Genomic DNA, 11,762 nt, shown 5'->3' with positions numbered 1-11,762 from the left:
GCTGTGGAGTATGTAGATTCACTTTTACCTGAGAACCCTCTACAAGAACCATTTAAAAATGCTTGGAACTATTTCTTGAATAATTACACAAAGTTCCAGATTGCAACATGGGGATCCTTGATAGTTCACAAAGTTCCTTATTTCTTGTTCTGTTTACCTGGATTTTTGTTTCAATTAATACCTTTCATGAAAAAGTACAAAATTCAAAAGGATAAACCAGAAACATGCGAAAACCAATGGAAATATTTTAAAGTACTTCTCTTTAATCACTTTTGTATCCAGCTTCCTTTGATCTGTGGAACTTATTATTTTACAGAGTATTTTAATATACCTTATGATTGGGAAAGAATCAAGGTAGTATATGCTTTTGGCAAGATGCTTTGTCTGTGAGGTGATTGAGGATACCTGGCACTATTTCCTGCATAGGCTCTTGCATCACAAAAGAATATGTAAATATATTCATAAAGTTCATCATTAGTTTCAGGCTCCATTTGGAATGGAAGCTGAATATGCGCATCCTTTGGAAACTCTGATTCTTGGAACTGGATTTTTCATTGGAATCATGCTTTTATGTGATCATGTCATTCTCCTTTGGGCATGGGTGACCATTAGTTTGATCCCATTTACAACTGCACCCAAAAGCATAAGATACCTAGGAATAAACCTAACCAAAGAGGTAAAGGATCTATACCCTCAAAACTATAGAACACTTCTGAAAGAAATTGAGGAAGACACAAAGAGATGGAAAAATATTCCATGCTCATGGATTGGCAGAATTAATATTGTGAAAATGTCAATGTTACCCAGGGCAATATACACGTTTAATGCAATCCCTATCAAAATACCATGGACTTTCTTCAGAGAGTTAGAACAAATTATTTTAAGATTTGTGTGGAATCAGAAAAGACCCCGAATAGCCAGGGGAATTTTAAAAAAGAAAACCATATCTGGGGGCATCACAATGCCAGATTTCAGGTTGTACTACAAAGCTGTGGTCATCAAGACAGTGTGGTACTGGCACAAAAACAGACACATAGATCAGTGGAACAGAATAGAGAATCCAGAAATGGACCCTGAACTTTATGGGCAACTAATATTCGATAAAGGAGGAAAGACTATCCATTGGAAGAAAGACAGTCTCTTCAATAAATGGTGCTGGGAAAATTGGACATCCACATGCAGAAGAATGAAACTAGACCACTCTCTTTCACCATACACAAAGATAAACTCAAAATGGATGAAAGATCTAAATGTGAGACAAGATTCCATCAAAATCCTAGAGAAGAACACAGGCAACACCCTTTTTGATAGAAACTATTGATGTCCATTGTGGCTATGACATTCCCCTGAACCTTTTAAATCTGATCCCTTTCTATGCTGGTTCTCGGCATCATGATTTCCACCACATGAACTTTATCGGAAACTATGCTTCCACATTTACATGGTGGGATAGAATTTTCGGAACAGATTCTCAAATTTACTGCCTATAATGAAAAGATGAAGAAGACTGAGAAAAAGATGCAATAAATATCTCATCTCCACCATCCTGAAAGCACACACCTTCCTGAATTGAAGCGAATAGCTAACCTTGCTTCTGCGGAGCAGAAATAAACATGTGTCTTGGCTGCTAAGTGATATCTTAGTATCTCTGCCTCTCTCTCGCTCTCTCTGAATGAATAAATAAATAAATCTTTAAAAAAAAAACAAACAACTTTACATCCAAACGCAACTGAATGTGAAACATTGTGAATTGACTTGCTGTATTTTCATTTTGAACAATTGAAATAAATGTGATTTTTTTTTGGTCTGATTATCTGGTTTCCGATTTTGAACATCAGTAGTGATTTTTTTTTATATCTTATTCTTATAAGGAAAAGTACAGAAGTCATTAGATCACTAAGTTTTGTAATAAAAGGAATAATTCTGCTTTTTTTTTAAAAAAAGGACTGAAATAATGAGTAAAGGGTAAGAAAAACACTAAAGAAAATAGGAATACTAAATAAAAGGTGCAGCAACTACCAGTAAGGCTGAGAAAACATTAACTGAGAAACAAAGAACATTAACAACCTTTAATTACCTTCCTAGCGGGAACTTTTTCTACTTTTATGTAAAAAGTTCTGTATGTGTAGAAATAAGTAAATCTATAACGAAGTATGATTTTCGTGAGGAGGTTGTAAAGGCCGTGTTGCTAACCTTACAGAAAGGTTCTAAGTAATGGAAGAAGTATCAGTCTGTCTTTCCCCTGTAACACCAGAGGCCTGAAGCTAAGATTGGTCTTTAAAATCTTGTAAATATATAGTGGCCATTTCAGTATCTCTTAGCAGGGTGTTGGCCTCATATTGAACTTTAAACATTTTCTAGAATTTGCCTAAACATCCAAGTATCATGGGTCGAACCTTATGGATCAACAGTGAGAGTGAGGCGGCCAAATCCAGAATAGCCTGCCCCAAAAACTTCCACTCTGGTCCTGAGCTGACTGGTTTGGGGTGATTCTCCTTCTCTGAGAAGCCCTTTCGACAGCAATGTGCTACTGGTGTCTGTAAATTAAGGAGTTTCCAAATTGTCATAAATGGGATATTTTAGTCTAAAGGTTTTTGGGTTACTTGAATTTTTTTTTTAATTGAGCTTTATTTGTGCTATTTACCCTTTCATTTTTGTATATCAAGTTTTCATTATACTTAAAACTGGGGTGTGATCCTGGAGACCCGGGATTGAGTCCCACATCGGGCTTCCTGCATGGGGCCTGCTTCTCCCTCTGCTTGTGTCTCTGCCTCTCTCTCGCTCTCTCTGAATGAATAAATAAATAAATCTTTAAAAAAAAAACAAACAACTTTACATCCAAATGCAACTGAATGTGAAACATTGTAAATTGACTTGCTGTATTTTCATTTTGAACAATTGAAATAAATGTGATTTTTTTTTTGGTCTGATTATCTGGTTTCCGATTTTGAACATCAGTAGTGATTTTTTTTATATCTTATTCTTATAAGGAAAAGTACAGAAGTCATTAGATCACTAAGTTTTGTAATAAAAGGAATAATTCTGCTTTTTTTTCTTTTAAAAAAAGGACTGAAATAATGAGTAAAGGGTAAGAAAAACACTAAAGAAAATAGGAATACTAAATAAAAGGTGCAGCAACTACCAGTAAGGCTGAGAAAAAAGCACTCAAAGAAGAGTCCACATCTCCCCCAGGGCTGAAATCCAGATCTTGGAAAGGCATGGCTATACTCACTAAATGGTAGATAAATTGCCATGCCACTATGCCAGTAGAAGCTGTTGGGCATTTGCCCTCTAGAAATTGCTAGAAATCTATCCTCAAGAATGCCAGGGAAAGTATCTCATGGAAAGGTTTTCTACTGGAGTCACTCTGTGAAAAAACTGCCCAAGGAGATGCAGGAAGAAGCTGCTGGCCATTGCAGTTTGCTGACCACTGTATACTTCAGGAACCTGGCACTGGAGAAGCTACTCAACCTGCAGGATCTGGATGCTGGGGACACTGCATCACTGAAATTGCTGAGTGCTGGGCAAGACAAGTTCACTGCATGAGCCATGCTTACTATAGGAACTAATTGCTGGAAAAGATTCATGCTATGGAAATGAGCACAGGTGAAGCCACATCCACCGCAGGAGAGGCTTTGCAGGAGACTGTTGAATGGGCACTTCCAATCCAGAAAAAAACCCTCTACTAACAAAGCTTTTGTGCCAGCTGGCAAAGGAAACAGATTTCAAGGGCCCAGACCCACTTTTACAGAGCAGGCAATGAAGTATGAATTTAGGCCTAGAGGCAATGCATTGATAACTGGCATACTGCTGAGTCAAAAAAAAAAAGTCTCCATATAAAGAAAACAATATCTGGATTCAAATCCTGCCTAATTTATTGGCGTATAGCTACTCTTAATAAGTTTTTAAAATCGTTTGCATTTCCTTGGTATTGGTGGTGATCTCTCTTTTCTCATTCATGATTTTATTAATTTGAGTCTTTTCTCTCTTCTTTTTTTAAAATGTTTATTTATTTATGATAGTCACAGAGAGAGAGAGAGAGAGAGAGGCAGAGACACAGGCAGAGGGAGAAGCAGGCTCCATGCACCGGGAGCCTGACGTGGGATTCGATCCTGGGTCTCCAGGATCGCGCCCTGGGCCAAAGGCAGGCGCTAAACCGCTGCGCCACCCAGGGTTCCCCTTCTCTCTCTTTTTTAATAAGGCTGGCTAATGGTTTATCTATCTTTTTAATTCTTCAAAGAACCAACTCCCGGTTTTGTTGATCTGTTCCACAGTTCTCCTGGTCTCTATTTCATTGAGGTCTGCTCGAATCTTTATTAATTCTCTTCCTCTGCTGTGTGTAGGATCTATTTGCTAGCTCCTTTAGGTGCAAAGTTAGCTTTCGTATTTGAGGTCTTTCCAGTTTTTGGATGGACGCTTGTATTGCAATGTATTTCTCCCTCAGGACTGCTTTTGCTGTATCCCAAAGATTTTAAACAGTTGTATCTTCATTCTCATTAGTTTCCATGAATCTTTTTAATTCTTCCCTAATTTCCTGGTTGACCCTTTCATCTTTTAGCAAGATGGTCCTTAACCTCCAAGTGTTTGAAATCCTTCCAAATTTCTTCTTGTGATTTAGTTCTAGTTTCAAAGCATTATGGTCTGAAAATATGCAGGGGACGATCCCAATTTTTTGGTATCAGTTAAGACCTGATTTGTGACCCAGTATGTGGTCTATTCTGGAGAAAGTTCCATGTGCACTTCAGAAGAATGTGTATTAAAAGATACAGATGCAATGAAACGCCGGGACACCTGCACCTCGCTGTTTATAGCAGCAATGTCCACAATAGCCAAACTGTGGAAGGAGCCTCAGTGTCCATCGAAAGATGAATGGATAAAGATGTGGTTTATGTATACAATGGAATATTACTCAGCCATTAGAAATGACGAATACCCACCATTTGCTTCAACATGGATAGAACTGGAGGGTATGATGCTGAGTGAAGTAAGTCAATCTGAGGACAAACATTATATGGTCTCATTCATTTGGGGAATATAAAAAATAGTGAAAGGGAATAAAGGGGAAAGGAGAAAAAAATAAGTGGGAAATATCAGAAAGTGAGACAGAACATGGAAGACTCCTAACTCTGGGAAATGAACTAGGGGTGGTGGAAGGGGAGGTGGGCGGGGGGTGGGGGTGACTGGGTGACGGGCACTGAGGGGGGCACTTGACGGGATGAGCACTGGGTGTTATTCTGTATGTTGACAAATTGAACACCAATAAAAAATAAATTTATTTAAAAAAAAAGAAGAATGTGTATTCAGTTGCGTTTGGATGTAAAGTTCTTTTTTTTTTTTAAAGATTTATTTATTTATTCATTCAGAGAGAGCGAGAGAGAGGCAGAGACACAGGCAGAGGGAGAAGCAGGCTCCATGTAGGAAGCCCCATGTGGGACTCAATCCCGGGTCTCCAGGATCACACCGCAGGCTGCAGGCGGCACTAAACTGCTGCGCCACTGGGGCTGCCCTGGATGTAAAGTTCTATAAATATCTGTGAAATCCGTCTGGTCCAGTGTATCATTGAAAGCTCTTGTTTCTTTGGAGATGTTGTGCTTAGAAGACCTGTCGATTGTAGAAAGTGCTATATTCAAGTCACCAAGTATAAGTATATTACTATCTAAGTATGTCTTAACTTTGGTTATTAACTGATTGATATACTTGGCAGCTCCCACATTTGGGGCATAAATATTCATGATTGTGTAGGTCCTCTTGTTGGATAGATTCTTTAAGTATGATGGTGTTCCGCTTCATCTCTTAACAGTCTTCGGGATAAACTTTAATTTATCTGATATAAGGATGGCTAGCCCTGCTTTCTTTTGAGGACCATTTGAAAGGTAAATCATTCTTCAACCTTTTATTTTCAGGCTGTAGGTGTCCTAACTTCTAAAATGAATCTCTTGTGGACAGGAAATACATGGGTCTTGCTTTTTATCCAGTCTGAAGCCCTGCACCTTTTGATGGGGTCATTAAGCCCATTCACATTCAGAGTTACTACTGAAAGATATGAGTTTAGTGTCATCATGATACCTATTCAGTCCCTGTTTTTGTGGATTGTTTCCTTGGACTTGTTCTTTCTTTTACAGAGTCCCCCTTAATATTTCTTGCAGAGCTGGTTTGGTGGTCACATATTCTTTCAGTTTCTGCCCGTCTAGGAAGCTTTTTATCTCCACTTCTATTCTGAATGAGAGCCTTGCTGGATAAAGTATTCTTGGTTGCATGTTCTTCTCCTTTAGGACCCTGAATATATCCTGCCAGCCCTTTCTGACCTGCCAGGTCTCTGTGGAGAGGTCTGCTATTAATATAAGACTTCTCCCCATATAAGTTAGGGATCTCTTGTCTCTTGCTGCTTTAAGGATCTTCTCTTTATCTTTGCAATTTGCAAGTTTCACTATTAAATGTCAAGGTGTTGAGCGGTTTTTATTGATTTTGGGGGGGTGGGGAATCTCTATATCTCCTGGATCTGAATGCCTGTTTCCCTTCCCACATTAGGGAAATTCTCAACTATTATTTGTTCAAATACACTTTCTGGACCTCTGTCCCTTTTGGCACCCTCGGGAACCCCAATTAAACGTAGATTTTTCCTTCTGAGGCTGTCAATTTATTTCCCTTAGTCTATCCTCATGATCTTTTAATTGTTTTTATCTTTTTTCCTCAGTTTCCTTCCTTGCCATCAACTTGTCTTCTATGTCACTCACTCATTCTTCTACCTCATTAACTCTCGTCATTAGGACCTCCAGTTTGGATTGCATCTCATTTAACTGATTTTTAATTTTGGCCTGATTAGATCTAAATTCTGCAGTCATGAAGTCTCTTGAATCCTTTATGCTTTTTTTATAGCCACCAGTAGCTTTAGAATTGTACTTCTGAACTGGCTTTCTGACATTGAATTGTAATCCAAATTTTGTAACTCTATGGGAGAGAGGACTGTTTCTGATTCTTTTTGTGGTGAGTTTTTCCTTCTAGTCATTTTGCTCAGTGCAAAGTGGCCAAAAACAAGTTGTACTGGAAAAAGGAGAAAAAAGAGAGAAAAAATAAAGAAAAAAAGGGGAGGGGGAAACAAACAGAAAACAAAAAACAAGGAGGAGTATAATTTGATTCTATACTGTAAATCCCTCGACTTCCATGGAATTTCCAGCGCTGCTTGGTCAAGAACTTACTTTTCCCCTGTCCTTCCAGCTGGTCTTCTGGGGGAGAGTCCTGCTGTTCTGATTCTCAGGTGTTTGCACCTAGGGGAGCTGCCTAGCACCCTGCCAGGTGCATGGCTCAGTGGGAGCTGTTTATCCTGTGAGGCTCCTGCTCAGTCCCAGGAACAAGGTGACACCAGGAGGAACAATAACAGTGGTGGTAGCCAGCTCTCCAGCTCTGGAGTCACTTCCTGCAGTAACTTCTGCAGTCTCCCAGTCCACAGGTGTTGGATGCTTCGGGGGCGGGGGGCACTGATCTGCACAGCTCGGGGCCACATGGCAGCAGGAACGTCCTTGCTGCCCTGTGTCCTCACGGCCTCCGCCTGTCCCAGGGGGACGCAGGATCCTGGGCTGTGTCCCCTAGTGCCCTTGGCTCCCGGGCCTTCACAGCTGGAATCACACTTCCAGGACTTCGCAGCCCCCTCCTTGCAGAGCCGCCACCTGAGCTGCTCCTGGGCCACAGAGCGCTGGCTCCAGCCCTTTAGGGAGCTGGGCCCAAGGTGTGTGGTGTGCTCTCCCCCCAGACGCACCTCCTCTGTTAGTGCTTCTGGGAGCCTGATGGCATCCCTGCCTCTCCTGGGATCTTGCCCCAGCTCCCTGCAAGCGCCTTTCCATCTGGGAAGATTGGTAAAGCTCCTGCTTCTCCGGGACTGGGTTTTCCTGTCCTGGGAGCACTTGCCACCAGGCCTTAGCCCAGCTCTTCATGGGGGCCCCCTCCCCCTTGGATGCTTTTTTATTTCTTTATTTTCTTTCCATCTTCATACCTTGATAGAAGCATAAACTCTTCTCACTGTAGCATTCCAGCTGTCCTCTATAAATCTCAGGCCGTATTTAGGATGGTTTTCAGGAAGATTTGAAAGTTATCTAGGTAAGTTGGTGGGGACAGGTGACTTGGGGACCCTACTCTTCTGCCATCTTGCCCCTGCATGATCACAGCTCTGTAGTACAACTTGAAACCTGGCATTCTGATGCCCCTGGCTCTAGTTTTCTTTTTCAATATTCCCCTGGCTATTTGGGGTCTTTTCTCATTCCACACAAATCTTAAGATGATTTGTTCCAACTATCCGAAGAAAGTCCATGGTACTTTGATAGGGATTGCATTAAATGTGTAAATTGCCCTGGGTAGCATGGACATTTTCACAATATTAATTCTTCCAATCCATGAGCATAGAATATTTTTCCATCTCTTTATGTCTTCCTCAATTGCTTTCAGAAGTGTTCTGTAGTTTTTAGGGTATAGTTCCTTTACCTCTTTGGTTGGGTTTATTCCTAGGTATCTTATGCTTTTGGGTGCAATTGTAAATGGGATTGACTCCTTAATTTCTCTTTCCTCAGTCTCATTGTTAGTGTATAGAAATGCCACTGATTTCTGGGCATTGATTTTGTATCCTGCCACACTACCAAATTGCTGTATGAATTCTAGCCATCTTGGGGTGGAGGCTTTTGGGTTTTCTACGTAGAGTATCATGTCATCTGCGAAGAGGGAGAGTTTGACTTCTTCTTCGCCAATTTGAATGCCTTTAATGTCTTTTTGTTGTCTGATTGCTGAGGCTAGGACTTCCAGTACTATGTTGAACAGCAGTGGTGAGAGTGGACATCCCTGTCTTGTTCCTGATCTTAGGGGAAAGGCTCCCAGTGCTTCCCCATTGAGAATGATATTTCCTTGGGCTTTTCATAGATGGCTTTTAAGATATTGAGGAATGTTCCCTCTATCCCTACACTCTGAAGAGTTTTGGTCAGGAATAGATGCTGTGTTTTGTGAAATGCTTTCTCTGCATCTATTGAGAGGCTCCTATGGTTCTTGGTTTTTCTCTTGTTGATGTGATCTCTCACGTTGATTGTATTATGAGTGATGAACCAGCCTTGCATCCTGGGGATAAATCCCACTTGGTCATGGTGAATAATCCTCTTAATATACTGTTGGATCCTATTGCTTAGGATCTAATGAGAATTTTTGCATCTGCGTTCATCAGGGATATTGGTCTATAATTCTCCTTTTTGGTGGGGTCTTTGTCTGGTTTTGGAATTAAAGAATTAGTTTGGATGTATTCCATCCCTTTCTCTCATTCAGAATAGCATCAGTAGAATTAGGTGTTATTTCTTCTTTAAATGTTTGGTAGAATTCCCCTGGGAAGCCATCTGGCCCTGGACTTTTGTGTCTTGAGAGGTTTTTGATGACTGCTTCAATTTCCTTCCCGGCTATTGCCCTGTTCAGGTTTTCTATTTCTTCCTGTTCCAATATTGGTAATTTGTAGGTTTCCAGGAATGCATCAATTTCTTCCATACTGTATGCCTAATTTGTGGTGTATAGTTGCTCATAATAAGTTTTTTAAGTGTTTGTATTTCCTTGGTATTGGTTGTGATCTCTCCTCTTCCAGTCATGATTTTATTAAATCTAGCTGATTTGTCCATCTTATTAATTCTTTCAAATAACCAACTCCTCGTTTGTTGAGCTGTTCTGCAGTTCTTCTGGTCTCTATTTCATTTAGTTCTGCTCAAATCTTTATTATTTCTCTTCTCCTGCTTGGTTAGGCTTGATTTGCCATTCTTTCTCCAGTTCCTGTATGTGTAAGGCTAGGTTGCCTATTTGAGATTTTTCCCATTTTTTGAGGGATGCTTGTATTGCAATGTATTTCCTTCTTAGGACTGCCTTTGCTGTATCCCAAAGGTTTTGAACAGTTGTGTTCATTTTCATTAGTTTCCATGAATCTTTTTAATTCTTCTCTAATTTCCTGGTTGACCCATTCATGTTTTAGTATAATGATCTTTAGCCTCCATGTGTTTGAGTTTCTTCCAAATTTCTTCTTGTGATTTAGTTCTAGTTTCAAAGAAATGGGATCTGAAAATATGAAGCGGACAATTTCAATATTTTGGTGTCAGTTGAGACCTGATTTATCAACTAGTCAGTCTCTCACATTCTCTTTTCTGTGAAGTGTCTCTTTAATTCTCTTCTGTATGAACTCTAGAGCTGTCTCAATTTGTTTCAGATGCTTTTTCCCCCTATTTACATGCAAATTAAAGTTTTAGTATGCTTTTATCCTGTAGAGGAAATCATACTGTAGGCATGTTTTTATTATTTTTTTTTATTTTTTAATAATAAATTTACCTTTTTATTGGTGTTCAATTTGCCAACATATAGAATAACACCCAGTGCTCATCCCCTCAAGTGCCCCCCTCAGTGCCCATCACCCAGTCACCCCCACACCCTGCCCTCCTCCCCTTCCACCACCCCTAGTTCATTTCCCAGAGTTAAGAGTCTTCATGTTCTGTCTCCCTTTCTGATATTTCCCACACATTTCTTCTCCCTTCCCTTCTGTTCCCTTTCACTATTATTTATATTCCCCAAATGAATGAGACCATATACTGTTTGTCCTTCTCCGATTGACTTACTTCACTCAGCATAATACCCTCCAGTTCCATCCACGTTGAAGCAAATGGTGGGTATTTGTCATTTCTAATGGCTAAGTAATATTCCATTGTGTACATAGACCACATCTTCTTTATCCATTCATCTTCCAATGGACACCGAGGCCCCTTCCACAGTTTGGCTATTGTGGACATTGCTGCTATAAACATCGGGGTGCAGGTGTTTTTAAAGTTAGTTTTACCTGAACTTTTTTGTGATTTGAGTGGTTTTTGTAGAATGTGTTATATTCTAATTCAGACTTCTGTCATTATTCCAGGAGACCCAGGATGTGTGTGTACCTCAGACACTTAACTCCTTTCTTCCAGATCCTTTATATTAAAGCAAGATGTCTAAATTGAACACCAATAAAAAATAAATTTATTATTAAAAAAATAAAGCAAGATGTCTAAAACTTACCTCTTGTTATTTTCAGAATTAAAGGAAGTAAAACATATAGAATTCCTAGCCTAGGATAGGCATGTATTAAATGTTCAACAAATATTAGTTCTTATGTTGGTAATCTTTCTTTAAGATTTTATCTATCGGGATCCCTGGGTGGTGCAGCGGTTTAGCACCTGCCTTTGGCCCAGGGCACGATCCTGGAGACCCGGGATCAAATCCCGTGTCAGGCTCCTGGTGCATGGAGCCTGCTTTTCCCTCTGCCTGCGTCTCTGCCTCTCTCTCTCTCTCTCTGTGTGACTATCATAAAAAAAAGATTTTATTTATCTATTTGACACACAGAGAGAATACAAGTAGACAGAGTGGCAGGCAGAGGGACAGGGAGAAGCAGGTGCCCTGCTGAGCAGAGCGCACTGATGGGGGTGGGGAGGCTCCATCCCAGGACCCTGGGATCATGACCTGAGCTGAAGGCACATGCTTAACTGACTGATTCACTCAGGTGTCCCTTATGTTGTTATTCTGAAACACATTGTAGTGCTTTCACTGGTTCCTCATGCATCAAGAATCCTCAGAGAGGGAGAACCTGACTTTTAGTTCTAGATCCTCTCTTAGTAGCATGTGCTAACCCTGTTTTCCTTTCTAATTTAACTTGAGTTTGACAAGTTGTCATTTTTATCATTTTACCATATTGAAAAAAATATTCTGATATTTTTCCACTGAGGAGAAATGTTTCT

General features: G+C 40.1%; 1 pseudogene; it reads left to right on the top strand.

Moving 5' to 3' along the window:
* LOC112671769 (methylsterol monooxygenase 1-like) lies at positions 1–1,631 on the top strand (annotated as a pseudogene).
* The last annotated feature ends 10,131 nt before the right edge of the window (positions 1,632–11,762 follow it).

The sequence above is a fragment of the Canis lupus genome, chromosome 16 (genome assembly GCF_003254725.2).
Source record: "Canis lupus dingo isolate Sandy chromosome 16, ASM325472v2, whole genome shotgun sequence".
Classification (NCBI taxonomy): domain Eukaryota; kingdom Metazoa; phylum Chordata; class Mammalia; order Carnivora; family Canidae; genus Canis; species Canis lupus.
Note: the sequence above shows the minus strand (reverse complement) of the source record. Positions and strands in the feature narration are given on the sequence as shown.